We start from the raw sequence: 17,545 nt of genomic DNA, 5'->3' as shown, positions 1-17,545 counted from the left end.
CTTCCCACCAAAACCACCCCCTCTCCTGGTACTTTCCCTTGCAACGGCAGGAAATGCTACACTTGTCGCTTTACCTCCCCCCTTGACTCCTTCCAAGGACCCAAGCAGTCGTTCCAGGTGCGGCAGAGGTTCACCTGCACCTCCTCCAACCTCATCTATGGCATCCGCTGCTCTAGGTGTCAGCTGCTCTACGGTGAGACCAAGCGCAGGCTTGGCGATCGCTTCGCCCAACACCTCCGCTCAGTTTACAGTAACCAACCTGATCTCCCGGTGGCTCAGCACTTCAACTCCCCCTCCCATTCCGAATCCGACCTTTCTGTCCTGGGCCTCCTCCAAGGCCAGAGTGAGGCCCACCGTAAATTGGAGGAGCAGCATCTCATATTTTGTTTGGGTAGTAAAGACATGCTCATTGCTGACACCCTCTGTCGTGCACCACGGGTATCCAGCGAACGACACCCCTATGAATGGGACGACTTTACGGTTCTCAGCATTGACTTTGTTCCCACGGAACGATTGTGCCGCCTAGCCGAACACACAGCCGTCAACAACACTCTCCAGCTACTCTCATCCATAATCAAAAGAGTGACCAGTGTAGGAAGTGGGTGTTGGTATGAATCACACAGTAAGGTGGGGTTAGTGTTGCTATTCCTACTATGATTGGTTCACATGCAGTAACCAATCTACAGGTAGTTTACACCCCAGCAGTATGAACATTGACCTCCAATTTCAGGTAGTCCTAGCTTTCTCCCTCTTTCCCCTCCCCTTCCCAGCTCTCCCACAGCCTACTGTCTCTGCCTCTTCCTTTCTTCTTCCCACCCCCAACACCCCCACATCAGTCTGAAGACTGGTCTCGACCTGAAACGTCACCTTTCCCTTCGCTCCATAGATGCTGCCTCACCCGCTGAGTTTCTCCAGCTTTTTTGTGTACCTTTGATTTTCCAGCATCTGCAGTTCCTTCTTAAACCCCTACTAAATTTGTTTCCCAAACTTGTACTTTTTCTTGACTATTAGATTGACACACTGTAGCATTGAGAATAATAATCTGTCTAGATTATGTGCCAGTATTTAAAGCAGCTGCAAGGTTCCTATGATCATCTGTATTTCCAAATATCAAAGGCAGATGGTGCAGTTGCCAAAGTGCATGTGCAATTTCTGCTCCTTCAATTTGTCCTCTCCAAACCTTCCAAAATAATTCTAAACCCTTAAACACTATTGGCATGACAACAAACCAACTTTAAATCTCATGTTACTGAAAATGAAAGCAGTTATCAGCCTGGGGATACTCCATGCATTTCTGCTGATACAAAGGGCAACAATGATATCAAAAGAGCACTCGCTTCAGACAGAATACAGACTCCATGTTCTGGAACAGAAAATACAATGTTGGGTTTATGCATATTAATTTTATAGCAGCATTTTAAGGGTACGCCATAAAGAAACTAAAAGTCAGATAGCATTCACAGAGCATCAAACATATGCCCAACCTAACAGTGCTTAATGCAATGAAAGAAATGAGGATGGACATTCTTGCTATTGAGGGAGTGCAGCGTAGGTTTACAAGGTTAATTCCCGGGATGGCGGGACTGTCATATGCTGAGAGAATGGAGCAGCTGGGCTTGTGCATTCTGGAGTTTAGAAGAATGAGAGGAAATCTTATTGAAACATATAAGATTGTTAAGGGTTTGGACACGCTAGAGGCAGGAAACATGTTCCCGATGTTGGGGGAGTCCAGAACCAGGGCACACAGGGGCCACAGTTTAAGTTAGAACCATTTAGAACGGAGACGAGGAAACACTTTTTCTCACAAAGAGTTGTGAGTCTGTGGAATTCTCTGCCTCAGAGGGCGGTGAAGGCAGGTTCTCTGGCTGCTTTCAAGAGAGAGCTAGATCGGGCTCTTAAAAATAGCAGAGTCAGGGGATATGGGGAGAAGGCAGGAACGGGGTACTGATTGGGGATGATCAGCCATGATCACATTAAATAGCGGTGCTGGCTCGAAGGGCCGAATGGCCTACTACTGCACCTATTGTCTATTGTCTATTGTAAAGCCTACATCATAAAATAAAAAATAAGAGCATGATAGCACGTTCAAATATTGCAATTTCAAAAATTGTTCTCCAGATTCTGAAATGTACAAATGTTATTCATTTTCTTAAAGATCCATTACCAAATTTGAAGATGCTCCATGAAAATGGATCCATGAAAATGGAGCATCCATGGATTTAAGAGAGAGTTAAATGGAGCTCTAGGGGCTAGTGGAGTCAAGGGATACGGTGAGAAGGCAGGCACGGGTTATTGATAGGGGACGATCAGCCATGATTACATTGAAGGGTGGTGCTGGCCCGAAGGGCCGAATGGCCTCCTCCTGCACCTATTTTCTATCTATCTAAAATATATAAGGGATGACATTTATTTGAATATCAGGCAAAGTTTAATCTGGCATCTGATCTGTTGGGTCTGTCCCATCATCAAAGTTGTTTGTCACCACTTTAGTCTTTAGAAATGTTGACATTTTAGGATCTAAGAGGATTGAATGAATGGGAGGCACACTTCAGTAAGTTTCAGTTTGTCAATGGTATAATAGTGTCGTCAGTATGATGAAAGCATATAAAAGATTAGTGGATCAGAGCATGAGGTGTCACATTGATTCAACAAGATGTTTCATTCAGATGGATAAAGTGCTAAGAGCCAAGTGTTTCTCTTCAAAATGACGGAGGAGATTGCATCATTGTAAGTTCTGGGACAAATATTATTTAAACCTAAATCATAACTAAGAGAATTAGTTTTGATTTATCAACAACCAAACTCATTTTTGCACTTCCAACATTGGTGCTAAGTTCCAGGTAAATGGAAAGATTTCACTGCGTACGTGCAAATGAATGAGGTATTAGACTTTCATAAAGACTTAATAATTCTCATGTTTAACAGGGAACGCAATGAGGGCAGGATGAAAGATCAATACAGAGAATTTTAAAGTAAGGCCTGGACTATTTAACATAATTTTAAAGTTGAGCAGAAATCAAACACACAAGCCAATTTTTTATCGTTCAATAAGACTTGCTGAAATTCTAGTGTTCACCAGCACTTCAACTTCCCCTCCCATTCCCAATCCGACCTCTCTGTCCTGGGTCTCCTCCATTGCCAGAGTGAGCAACAGCGGAAATTGGAGGAACAGCACCTCATATTCCGTCTGGGGACCTTGCGTCCTTATGGCATTAACATTGAATTCTCCCAATTTGGCTAGCCCGTGCTGTCTCCTCCCCTTCCTTAACCCTCTAGCTGTCTCCTCCCACCCTCCCATCCGCCCGCCCTCGGGCTCCTCCTCCTCCTCCCCTTTTCCTTCTTTCTTTCCTAACCCCCATCAGTCTGAAGAAGGGTTTCGGCCCGAAACGTCGCCTCTTTCCTTCGCTCCATAGATGCTGCTGCACCCGCTGAGTTTCCCCAGCAATTTTGTGTACCTTTGCTGAAATTCTATCTCTGTTCTCTCATCAAATCAACATCTTTTGACATGGGGCTCAGTAATCTATCAAACCGATTTTCAAATACAATATACCAGTAGAAATGCTGGAATAAAAATAGTTTGCCTCACTGGGCTATGGGCTATACCACAGCTCGTTGAGATCCTGACTGGTATGTCAGCTTACTGTGTATATTACCACTTCCTTATGCTCCACAACAAAAAAATGTCAGCCTCAGATTTAAAATCAGTGATGTGGCGGCACTATAGCACAGCTGTCGAGTTGCTGTATTACAGTGCCGGAGACCCAGGTTCGATCCTGGCTACTGGTGTTGTCTGTACTGAATTTGTTTGTTCACCCTGTGACCATGTGGGTTTTCTCCATCTGCTCCGGTTTTCTCCCACATTCCAAAACATGCAGGTTTGTAGGTTAATTGGCTTCTGTAAATTGTCCCTAGTGTGTAGGATGGAACTAGTAATGGGTGGTTGGTCGGCACGGATTTAGTGGGCCAAAGGGCCTGTTTGCATGCTGTATCTCTAAACTAAACTAAGTCTAGCCTCAATTCCCATTATGGACAAAAGTTTCAGTGTTTCCCATTATAAAGTAAATGTTTAGTTTAGTTTAGTTTAGAGATACAGCGTGGAAACGGGCCCTTCGACCCAATTAGTGGGCACCGATCAGCGATCCCGCACATTAACACTACCCTACACACACTAGGGACAATTTTACATTTATACCAAGCCAAACCTACGTACCTGTACGTTTTTGGGGAGTGGGAGGAAACTGAGGATCTCGGAGAAAAGCCATGCAGATCACAGGGAGACGGTACAAACTCCGTACAGACTGCTTTAAGGCAGTAGCTCTACCGCTACGCCACCGTGCCACCCTGAAATGTCGTCATTTAATTCCGGAAAGACATCGTTCAGGCTTTTGGATGATACTGCAATTGCTCTTCACTCCCACTCCTTGCACTGGAACTGCATGATGCTACATCTCGTAACGAGGATAAATATTTTTTTCATGTATCCTGTCTGTTCTGCTTAATATTTGGAATTAAAAATAATCTAATCACACAATCGCTTTTTAGATTCTAGGAAATGTAACCCTATTTTGTGTGACAAAAACAGAAAATGCTGGAAAAAACACAGCAGTCCAAGCAACATTTGTGGAATGGGAAATGGTCAATGTTTCATACTGTGACCATTTGTCAGCATTGGGAAAGAGAGATGCAAGTGGAAACAAAGTGCTGGAGTAATTCAGCAAGTCAGGCAGCATCCCTGGAGAACACAGATTGGTGAAGTTTCGGGTTGAGGGTTCAGACTTCTTCAGATGCAAGTTAGCTTTCAGTAGGAGTGAATTTGTGGTTGGGGCAGGGGAAGGAAGTGTAGCACAAAAGAGAGACTGCGGTAGAATGAGTCAAAAATGGCTTAATGGAACAGTTACCAACACATCAAGCTGCCAGTTCTGCATCATGAGGTGCTAATGGTCAGGTGGTGAGTACTTGCCCGGCAGGCTAGATTTGTACATGTAAGATAATAAAATGAAGAATGCAAGAAAAATGGATTATTTCACCAGTAGCATGTCAGGAAGTATTTGTGGGAAGAAAATTAGCATTTCAAATGGAAAACTTTCAAACCTGAGAAAAAGAGAAATGAGGTAGTCTAGATAGCAGCAAAATGTAGGTAGAACAAAAGGGATTCCTCCAATGGAGTGATTCAAGGCAGCTAGAGCAATGAAGAAAAGTTAAACTTCTATGTTGTAATCTGTTGCTAATGTAGTTCTGATATCCTGGGACATGTTTGGCAAGCCAAACTATACACAGAGTGGAACAGAGAAAAATATGTCACTTGGAAATATAGAATGGAAGAAGGACTAGGTTGTCTGAAGTTAGAGAAAGCCAGAAGGATATACTGTGCCTAGAAGAAAGACGTTGGGTTATTATTCAAGCTTGTTTTGTTTAAACAGTTCAGGAAGCCACAGACAGAGAGATCATATTAGTAGTGGGATAGTGAATAAAAATGGCAAGCGACTGGAAACGTGGTCCTACCTGCAGATTGAGTGTAGATGGTTCACAAACAAGTCACCCAATCTGTACTTGGTTTATCTGCTGTAGAGGAGTCCACATTGGGAATGCAGAATGCAGCATACTAGATTGGAAGACATGTAAGCCAATTGTTGCTTCATTGGCTCTCTGGATGGTAAGAATGGAAGAAGTAAAAGGACAGGCGATTTGGTTCAGAGATACAGCCTAGAAACAGGCCCATTGACCCAACAAGTCTGTACCAACCATCATCAACTGGACGCACCAGTTCTATTCCATCCACTTTTTAATTTAATATTAACGTACATCTTAATCTTGTTGGACCTTAACTAATATTACCATTGCACCATTTAGAGAGTAGTTTGTTGCTTTCAGATTCAGTGTTGTACTCCAATTTGCCCACCTTGAAATCCATTTGCACATTCGAGGTAGAGTCATACAGTGTGGAAACAAGCCCTTCGGCCCAACTTGCCCACACCAACGCAATATGTCCAATCCACACATTCTATTTGCCTGCATTTAGACCGTATCCCTCTAACCCCATATCCTCTAATTCCATGTGCCTTAATTCACTCAGTGCATTGAATATCTCTACAATATATGGATTCCATGTGTACTGTTTATACTGCAATGACAGCAATCAGCAAATCTGGATACAAGACTTTCCCATCAAAGCCGTTTTTAAAATATGGGGTTGTGGCCCCAACACTGACGAGTGATATGCTGCCAATTGAAGTACTTATAAAAATGTCTACTCTCTATTTCCTGCTGCTCAGCCAGTTTCCTTCCTGGGAAAATAATATGACTTCATTTCAATGGACTTGAGCTGGCAGGGCTCGTGAAGAAACGCAACAAATGTCTTTTGTGATTGCATATTAACAACATCCATGAAGAACATCCATCTATTTCGCTGTTCTGGTCTCTCCCGCTATTCAGTGACGTCTTGACTGCTCTGGGCTAAATAAGATTTAAAATTAATGCTTTCATTGACTCTGTGGGATATGTAAAACATTTCCTATTTTAACCACACAGAAGCTGCCCTCTTCATCTTTATTTTCCATTATAATTTTGCTGCTGCTCCACACTCCTCTCACTTGCAGCTGCATAATCTCCACACTTTTCCCTTCCCTTCTCTTCCAGAATTCTCTCTTCCAGAGAATGTTAGCAACCAATATTCACGACAAGACCATGGATTCTTGCAGCTATCATGTCTATCCTTCTTCTTTTGCGCTACTTCCTGTAGGGACTCCAATCCACTTTCCTTGTATTTTAGTCATAATCTTAACTTAGATCCATAAATTTAAATCTGTAAATTTAAATTGGTAACTGGATACCATTCAGTTTAACCTTGTTGGTGGGAAAATCCCTACATTTCAGAATTAGTATGCAAAATATTAGATAAAGTGCACATATATTAGATTTCAATAAGAAGAGTGACAAAAGCAATATGACAGGTCACGATTCTAAATGGAAGACATGAACAGAGAGATCAGAGAGCGCGTGCACATATATCATTGAACGTTACAGGGCAGGTTGAATAGGCAGTTAAAAAAGGATAGGGGATCCTGGTTTGATAAATGGAGGAATAGAGTACAAAGCAAAACAATCATAATGCGCTTCCAGAAAACATGGAAATGTGGAAACAAGGAACTGCAGATGCTGTTTTACAAAACAAGACAAAGTGCTGGCTTAACTCAGCAGGTCAGAGAGCATCTCTGAAGAACATGGATCGGTGAAAATTTGGGTCGGGATTCTTCTGCAGACTTATTTGTGGGGGGGGGGGGGGAGCTGGGGAAGAAAGCTGGAAGTGAGGAGCAGCAGGACAAAGGCATTCAAAGTTACTCTAGCACCTTGTATCTCTACTATAAAGCAGCATCAGCAGTTCCTTTTTTCTACATTACACTGCTCTACTGCAAAATCTCCTCAAGATATGCCTACTTTGGAAAGGTTCTCCTCCTCTCTCCAACAGAGGAGACCCTCTCTCACTGAGCCCTCTCTGTGATACCTGCTGCCATCTTGCTGTATTACCTGCCAGGTATTACCTTCCCTTCTTCTAGAGTCATAGAGTGATACAGTGTGGAAACAGGCCCTTCGGCCCAACTTGCCCACACTGGCCAACAATGTCCCAGCTGCACTAGTCACACATTCCTGTGCTTATTCAATATCACTCCAAACCTGTCCTATCCATGTACCTGTCTAACTGTTTCTTAAATGATGGGATAGTCCCAGCCTCAACTATCTCCTCTGGTAGCTGGTTCCATACACCCATCACCCTTTGTGTGAAAAAGTTACCCCTCGGATTCCTATTAAATCTTTTCCCCTTCACCTTGAACCTATGTGCTCTGGTCCACGATTCACCTACTCTCGTCATGAGACTCCGTACATCTACCCAATCTATTCCTTTCATGATTTGATACACCTCTATGAGATCCCCCTCTTCCAGCTTTCTTTCCGCCCCCCGCGCCCCTCTGCCCCCTATGATCTGTCTGAAGAAGGGTTCCGATTCAGAATGTTACCTATCCATGTTCTCAAGAGATGATACCTGACCCAGTGAGTTAAGGGCCTGTCCCACTTGGAAGACCTAATCCACGAGTTTAGAAGACCCTAGACGAGTTGAAAAAAATGTCAAGGTCGTGTTGACTCGCCGAAGTAAAAGACTTCCTTCGACTATGTCGACGACCTCCTACGACTATGTCTAAGACCTCCCTGGACCTCAGTCTTCCACACCTAAGACCAACTACGACGAGCTACGAGTGGAAAACGATCACATGATAAAATTATGTCATGTTTGCATTTTTTTTTCTCGGGCCACTTACCGACCTACGACCACCTACGACTTTCTACAACTACCTACGACTACCATCTCGGCCTACTACGACCTACCTACGACCAACCTACAAGTAAACGGCCTGTCCCACTTTCATGACCTAATTCATGACCTCTGCCGAGTTTGCCTTTGACTCATACTCGTAGCATGGTCGTCACAAGGTCGTAGGAAGTCGTAGGTAGGTCGTAGGTAGGTCGTAGGTAGGGCGTGATGCTAGTCGTAGGTACTCGTGGCATCAAGTAGGTCGGGGCGTTTTTCTAGCATGATGAAAAATGTCCACGAGTAAAAAAGGTCGTGAATTAGGTCGTGAAAGTGGGACAGGTCCTTAAAAAGTATCCATTTTTTTACTCGTGGACATTTTTTATCAGGCAGGAAAAAACGCAGCGACCTACTTGAGGTCACGAGTTTGCGGAGACCACTCACGAGCATGAGGAAGAGTTACGAATACCTCCTACGACCTCGTGGCGACCATGCTGCGAGTATGAGTCAAGGGCAAACTCGGCAGAGGTCGCCAATTAGGTCGTGAAAGTGGTACAGGGGCTTCAGCCTCCATAGCCGTCTGCGGCAAAGAAATCCACAGATTCACCACCCTCTGACTGAAGAAATTCTTCCTCATCTCCTTCCTAAAAGAATGTCTTTTAATTCTGAGGCTGTGACCTCTAGTCCTGGACTCTCCCACTAGTGGAAACATCCTCTCCACATCCCCTCTATCCAAGCCTTTCACTATTCTGTACGATTCAATGAGGTCCCCCCTCATTCTTCTAAACTCTAGCTAGTACAGGCCCAGTGCCGTAAAAAGCGCATCATATGTTAACCTACTCATTCCTGGGATCATTGTTGTAAATGGCCTCTGGACTTTCTCCAGAGTCAGCACATCCTTCCTCGGGTATGCTGCCCAAAATTGCTCACAAATGCAGGACGCAGTTTTCTCAACAGGACCAGGTTCAATTGAAATATCTGAGAGGGGCAATAGTCTGATGCTTGAGCATCGATATTGTGGATGCCATGGTGGAAAGAATGGTTGCAGGGGAGAAGGCTATTTTTTTCACTTAAAGGGAGATGAAAGCTTTTAGAAGAGAGATGTGTAGTTGAGAATTGATACTGAGTACCAAGGTAAAGCGAGAAAAAAGCTGCTGTCATCAGAAGAGTGTGACAAAAAGGTCCCCAGCAGTCTTTCTGGCATGAAAAGTCCCACTCAATCGGGCAATGCAATAATGATTTTTTTGTCCTCAAGAAATGTTGTCAGGGAGAGATGCAACCATTGAAATCAGTTGTGCCAAGCTGTTTCAGTGATTAAATCATGGAATGTTGCCTTGATGTGCTGATAAATACAGATAACCCTGCAAAGGAAGGTGAGAAAGATTATGACATCTCTTTAATGCACAGGGGTCTTGGTTGATTGTTGGTGAACTTTGGTGTCCAGAAAGACTAATATTGTTTGAATTCAGCAGGCTTCTTGTGAGAAACATCTCTAGGTGAAAAATCTTTTTCACCCAGAGAGTTGTGAATTTATGGAATTCCCTGCCACAGAGGGCAGTGGAGGCCAAGTCACTGGATGGATTTAAGAGAGAGTTAGATAGAAATGATTAGGTTACTCCTCCAACAGCCTCTCGGCCATCTGTTCACTTTGACCCTGATACTCTCCTGCCTGTGTCTTGTGCTCAGCTTCTGCAAGCTGCTCTTCCTCCAGCACTGGCTGGTGTTGTTCAATTGTTAGGATGCGCAGCATATAGCACACCTTAATATAGTCCTTGCATTTGCTGGGTCGATGCTCTAGTGCGTCCCAAGACAGCTGCTATATTGGAATCTCATTTTTAGAAGACCAATGTCTTTATCCACAGTGATTCTGCTGCTCAACTGACTTTTGTTGTTATTGATACAGAGCTGATAGGATAGGGCTGAGAAATAGCCTTGTCCATTTTCTATCGATCTGGACAGTGGTGGCTGCGGGGAATGCCTGGTAGTGTGGTCTCCCCGAGACTAAGGCAGCATGTGTGCTTGGCATTCGCTATCAGGAAATTTCCCTCATGATCAACAACCACCTGAGTGTTGAGGCAGATTGGATTATCAGTGAGAATTAAAGATAGACACAGAATGCTGGAGTATCTCAGCGTGTCAGGCAGCATCTCTGGAGAAAGAGAACAGAGAACAGTGTTGGGTTGAAACCTTCTTCAGACTGAGAAAAGGTCAGAATAAATCAGGGCCAGTAACTGATGATCTAAAGAAGGGTGGAGCCCATAATGGCCCATTGTTAACCATAGTGGTATAAACCAAAGATCTTAGAGTGGAGCCATAGTAGCTGATGGGTAACCGGCTTCTGTCATGGTGGCATCATCTACAAGCGGAGCGTACTGCTCCGCTATAAATGCAGGGTTCTGCGTAAATGCAGCAGTTCCACACTTTAATTCTTTTTTTTTAAAGTATAAGTGCTCTAACAATAGTAAAAAAGACTTTGGTAATTAAAACTATTGGAATTACTTTGGAGGCACCTCTGCGATTCATCTCCTGTACATTACACCTCCTCCCCGAACATTTTATCTGCGGTTTTAGACTGAGCTAATCTTGCAGAGGGTTGACGGATTTTCCTTGCTAAAAGATTACCTGCAACACTAACAAAACCTCAAATCCTCTGTAGGCTGGATCAGACATAACTTCGATCTTCACGATGATGTACCTTAATGTCAAGGATAGACACGAAAAGCTGGAGTAACTCAGCGGGTCACAAGAAGGGTCTCGACCTGGAACTTCACCTGTTCCTTTTCGCCAGAGATGCTGTCTGACCCGCTGAGTTGCTCCAGCTTTTTTGTGTCTATCTTCGGTTTAAACCAGCGTCTGCAGTTCCTTCCTACACTTTAATGTCAATACGTTTCCAAATTTATTGATTGCAATGTTATCTATTCCCATTTTTTGTATCAAAGCTTCTCAGCGTGTGATTACCAAATTGTAGACAATTTTGCCAAATTTCAGGCTACCATCGTGTTGTGAACTTATGACTGTACTCTATTGAAAAGTTTGTGCCTCTGACATTGTCGGGTCTAGAGGATGTGGTTAGGCATATTAAGCCGTCAGGGTTCCCCCTGTGATGCTGTCCCTCCTCTTCTTTTTAAAGAGGTTTTCCCGAGTATAGGGCAGTCGGTTCTCGCCATTATAAACAGTAGCTTGTGTTCTGGGGTTGTCCCCATAAATTTTAAACATGCTGTAGTGCAACCACTACTTAAGAAACCAGGCCTGGATCAAACTGATCTGGCCAATTTTAGGCCGATCTCCAAGTTGCCTTTTATCTCTAAGATCATGGAGAAGGTAGTTTATGCGCAGCTGAAACTCTTCCTGGATGAGCACAATATTCGGGAGGTTTTCCAGTCTGGATTCAAGGCTATGCATAGCACAGAGTCGGCTCTGCTAAGGGTCTTCAACGACATCCTCCTGGCAAACGACTCAGGTAATTATGTGGTTCTTGTCTTGCTGGACCTATCTGCCGCCTTCGATACAGTGGACCATGGAATTTTAATTTCCAGACTACAGCACCAAGTGGGCATTTGTGGCAGTGCCCTGGGATGGTTCAGGTCCTATCTGGCAGACAGAACCATGCGTGTAAGCCTTGCTGGCTTTAAATCCTCCTCCACTCCCTTGGTATATGGGGTTCCACAGGGCTCAATTTTAGGGCCCCTGCTCTTCTCCTTATACCTACTTCCTCTGGGCTCAATTTTAAGAAGGCATGGCATCTCCTTTCACTTTTATGCAGATGATAGCCAGTTATATATGCCACTCAGGAAAGAAGAAGACTATTCTCTAAAATCACTTCTGTCTTGTCTTGAAGACATTAAGTCCTGGATGGCCTTAAACTTTCTGGGACTTAATGAAGAGAAGACAGAGGTGATTTTGTTTGGCCCCAATGGCTGCCGTGAACCTCCCTTTGTTGACTTGGGTCCACTGGCATTGTCTGTAAAGCCAACCGTCTTGAACCTGGGTTTTAGGATGGACGGTGATTTTAAACTAGACAAACAAATAGGCGCGGTGGTTAAGTCCAGCTTCTTTCACCTAAGGAAGCTGGCAAAGGTGAAGCCCATTCTCGAGCGGGAGCATTTTGAAACAGTAATCCATGCCTTTATTACATCTAGGCTGGATTACTGTAACGCACTCTACTCTGGAGTCGCACGAGCTTCATTGGCTCGTCTCCAGCTTGTTCAAAATGCTGCCGCTCGCCTTTTGACTGGAACTCGAAAGAGGGAGCACATTACGCCAATTTTGGCCTCCCTACACTGGCTCCCAGTGCACTTTCGAGTTCATTTCAAAATTATTTTATTTGTTTTTAAATCGTTGAATGGGCTCGCCCCGCCTTACCTCTCTGAGCTGCTCCACCTATATGCTCCTGCCCGGTGCCTCAGGTCAGCTGATCAGCTGCTCCTTGAGGTACCAAGGTCTAAGCGGAAGCTCAGAGGGGATAGAGCCTTTTCTGTTGCTGCTCCGGCACTCTGGAACACCTTGCCGCTGCACATCAGACAGGCCCCCTCACTGTCCATCTTCAAATCCTCCCTAAAAACACATTTTTATTCTTTGGCTTTCGACACTGGCTGAGGCATTGCTCCTGTTTTTAGTGCTTTTAATGTCTTTTAATTTTTAGTGTGTTTTTTATAGTCCTTCGTTTTACGGTTTTTAATGGTTTTTAATTGTTTGTAATTGCTTTTTGTTCATGAGTTCTCATGTACAGCACTTTGTGGCAACTGTAGTTGTTTAAAGTGCTTTATAAATAAAGTTATTATTATTATTATACCTGTCCCATCCATGTACCTGTCTAAATGTTTCGTAAACCTTACGATAGTTACAATATGCAAAATAGGTTGCCGACCCCTGGACTAAACCAAACCCTTGATCCTGTCCCACCAGCCTTTGTGTTCATTGATATTTCATTCACAATATTAGGATTTCGTAGAGGGAGAGAGAGAGATAGGTTGAATGAATGAATGAAAGAAAGAAAGAAAAAGGTTGCTCAACAAATAATTCTAGATCACAAGAAAAAAACAAGAGAATATATATATGTGTGTTATATATTTATGTACGTTTATGTCACACATATATATATATGCATTATATATATATATATATATATATATATATAATTAATATATATGTGTTTATGTATATATAAGAAACTAGAAAAATATATATGTATGTGTTATATAATTATATGCATCTATATCACATTTATATATGTGTATATCACACACACATATATATATATATAACAAATATATATCTGTTATATATATATATATATATATATATATCAATATAATTGCCTTTAAGGGTGCATACAAGCAGTTGTGAACAATGGGATTAGATGAATTAAGGAGTGCAAGTTTAATACAATAATCAATTCAAACACAGGACATGAGCCATTTAAAAAGAAACATTTAAAAAACATTTAAAACACGCAAACTGTTCCCCCGCAAAGCTGATTACACTGCGAGAGGCATAACTGAAGTTGGGTCGGGATTACTGAAATGGCGGAAGTTACGCTCCGTTGCGTACTACACGTCAACCCATTGGATTTTGCAGTAGTGGTCTATCTTGCTCCGCTCTAAGATCTTTGGTATAAACTAGCATCCGGAGTTGCTTCATACACATATCAGTCAGAGCTTTTGTGAAACATGAGAGTAGTCATTGCCTATCTGTACACATAGGTAGACAACAATGCAGTCAACTTCCAGTGTTCAAGATACCACCTAGTCAAGTGCTTCTCTTTCTTATTTTTAGATAGTTATTTTCTGCAATGCTGAGTAAGGAGCAAATATTGCCAGGATACTCAGTATAATTGTCATGTTCTTCATAATAGAGAGGGCAAATAGGGTATTTGTTTAACAGTTTACCTTAAAGATGATCCTGTAGGAGTTCAATCACCCCTTATTACTGTTCTGGACTGGATTGGATTTACCATAAATTTACTTCTAGATACGATTAAATAGCAATGTAATATTTTTAAGATATCAATGCTTATCAATGAGAAACAATTTGAAGGGATTTAACATTAAGGAGCACCTGATGCATATAAAGACATTGGCTAACATTTGGTCTGGACGGATTTAGCAGTTTTGCTCACATCCAAATTACTTTCCAAACTTACACATGAAGCTCTGTGATTGCAGCAGGCTGGAATGAGAACAGAGAAGTGTCCAATGCTTCACGTCATTTGAAACTTGTTTGAACAAACAATTGTCACTGTGCCATCTCACACACTGAATAGAGTTGTTTCAACACTAGCCAGTGCTGCTTCAGACAACCACATCTCCTCAGAAGTCTCCAAAGTCCTTAGAGTATCAAAAAAATCAGTTAAGACTGCATGTCACAGACAGGTATTGATTTTGCCCCAATACTTCTCCTGATGTTGACAAGCAATAGAGATCATATTTGTTGCTCCTTGGCTTGCTTATGCATTGTATTCATGAACAAATGAACAAGAAGATTCTGATTCGGAATGTTGCCAGCTTTGGAAAGAAGTAAAGTCCCACGATAGTTACCCGATCAACTGTTCTACTTGAAAATAGACGTACATCACATTTACATCTCAGAAACAGGCCTTTCACCACAACATGTTCAAGTGATTGATAGACTCCATATCGTCTGTTTCTCACATTAATTCATCTTAACCTATTAAAAATCTGTTCCTATTTGTATTTCCCTCACTTAATTTAACAATTGTTCCTTTGAATATACAGTATTCGTGCTGTTTACTTCCAACCACTTCCAATAGTAAGGTTGTAATGCAATGAGTAAAGATAGAGTCATAGAGCTATACAGTATGGAAACAGGCCATTCAGCCCAACTTGCCCATGTCGGCCAAGAAGCCCCGTCTATGCTAGTCCCACCTGCCTGTGTTTGACTCCTATCTGTCTAAGCATTTGCCATACATGTACCTGTACAAATGTATTTTAAGCGTTTTTATAGTACCTGCCTCAACTAACTCCTCTGGCAGCTCATTCCATATATTCCATAATTGCCGCTCAGGTTCCTATTAAATCTTTCCTCTCTCACTTTAAACTATACCCTCTGGTTCCTAATTCCCTTACTCTGAGGTAACTCAGTGGGTCAGGCAGCATCTCTGGAGAAAACAGTTGTGTGCTGTTTTGGGTTGTTGTCCTTCTTAGAAACTTAGAAACATAGAAAATAGGTGCAGGAGTAGGCCATTTGGTCCTTCGAGCCTTCACCACCATTCAATATGATCATGGCTGATCATCCAACTCAGTATCCTGTACCTGCCTTCTCTCCATACCCCCTGATCCCTTTAGCCACAAGGGCCACATCTAACTCCCTCTTAAATATAGCCAATGAACTGGCCTCAACTACCTTCTGTGGCAGAGAATTCCACAGATTCACCACTCTCTGTGTGAAAAATGTTTTTCTCATCTCGGTCCTAAAAGATTTCCCCTTTATCCTTAAACTGTGACCCCTTGTTCTGGACTTCCCCAACATCGGGAACAATCTTCCTGCATCTAGCCTGTCCAACCGCTTCATTTTGTATTTTGTAAGTTCTTCAGACAGTTTAGTTTATGTTTGTCACGTGTGTCGAGGTACAGTGAATAACTTTTGTTGCGTGCTATCCAGTCAAAGAAAAGACTGTACATGATTACAATCAAGCCGTCCACAATATACGGATAAATGATAAATGGTATAATATTTTGTACAAGATAAAGCTGATTACATATTGTTCAAAGGTCTCTAATGAGGTAGATGGCACTTCACTAGTCACAAGCCTTCAGTCCGAAAATCAACTACCTCCATGACTTTCTGCTTCCTTCCATGATGCCAATTCTCTATCCAGCCAGCGAACTCTCCCTGGATCCCACGCGATATAATAATAAATTATTATCTGATTTTTGTTTTTATTTTTTAATTCAATGCTGATTTCATGCTTTGTCCCATGTAACAATCACTCATTCATGATTAAATATGGAGGTTGTGATGTATAAAAAGCAGATAATGTGAAAGCTGGTCAACATATCAAACAGCATCTGTGGAGAGGTGTCTGCTACCTGATCGCTTAGTTGTTTCCAGCATTTTCAGTTTGATTCCAAATCTCCAGAATCTGCAGATTTTCCCTTTTAATTATATGTATATATCACTGCCAGAATGTCTGAGGTACTCAACAACTAGTGAATGCTCAAATCACATTGGTTTATGGAGTTTTGATAGCCATTTTTCACACAGCAAGATCCCACAAGAAGAATCAATAACTAACGCCCAACACCTCCGCTCAGTTCGCAATAACCAACCTGATCTCCCGGTGGCTCAGCACTTCAACTCCCCGTCCCATTCCAAATCCAACCTCTCTGTCCTGGGCTTCCTCCATGGCCAGAGTGAGCACCACCCGAAATTGAAGGAGCAGCACCTCATATTCCGCTTGGGTAGTTTACACCCCAGCGGTATGAACATTGACTTCTCCAATTTCAGGTAGTCCTTGCTTTCTCCCTCCTTCCCCTCCCCTTCCCAGCTCTCCCACAGCCCACTGTCTCCGCCTCTTCCTTTCTTTTTCCCGCCCCCCCGAAGAAGGGTCTTCACTTATTCCTTCGCTCCATAGATCCTGCCTCACCCGCTGAGTTTCTGTAGCATTTTTGTCTGCTAACCATATATTATTGGTTTTCTGACATTGGTGGAAATCCACTGCTCTTCTAATAGCGCTATTATAACATCATGAGTTCTTTTACATCTTGAATTATTTAATTACTGAAATGGGTTACTTCATGTTCTCTGAAGACTCACTTTATGCATTCATTGTTTAATTGCTCTGATCTATCAAGGTTTCAAAGTCAGTTTATTGTCACATGTACCAATTAAGGTACGGTGACATTCAGATTACCACACAGCTATACTATAAAAAGCAACAAGACACACAACTACTTAAAAATTAACATAAACATCCACCACAGCAGATCCCCCATGTTCCTCACTGTGATAGAAGGCAATAAAGTCTAATCTCCTTACTCTTTATTCTCCTGCGGTGAATCAAAGGATCCAGTGTCCAGTCTAATTGTAGTGAGTCCGTCTCTTAGAATTATATAATACAAATGAGTAGCAAGTACATAGCTATATTACTGGTCAGATTTCAACAATGATAGAATATATGAGCACATGAGGGTCCTCTGTCCCTCGAGATTGCCCCACTATTCAACAAGAACCATCTGCCATTCTTCTGCCCATTGGCCCATTCGTAACCTTTGATGAACTTCT

At 42.5% G+C, this 17,545-nt stretch overlaps 1 protein-coding gene across 2 annotated transcripts in view; it reads left to right on the top strand.

Annotated features, from left to right (window-relative positions):
* The window catches only part of rims2 (regulating synaptic membrane exocytosis 2), a 922,071-nt gene that overhangs the window by 236,858 nt on the left and 667,668 nt on the right, over nucleotides 1-17,545 (top strand). The window lies entirely within an intron of this gene.

The sequence above is a fragment of the Amblyraja radiata genome, chromosome 4 (genome assembly GCF_010909765.2).
Source record: "Amblyraja radiata isolate CabotCenter1 chromosome 4, sAmbRad1.1.pri, whole genome shotgun sequence".
Classification (NCBI taxonomy): Eukaryota; Metazoa; Chordata; class Chondrichthyes; order Rajiformes; family Rajidae; genus Amblyraja; species Amblyraja radiata.
The sequence above is the reverse complement of the archived record's forward strand: the minus strand, read 5'-3'. Positions and strand labels throughout refer to the sequence as shown.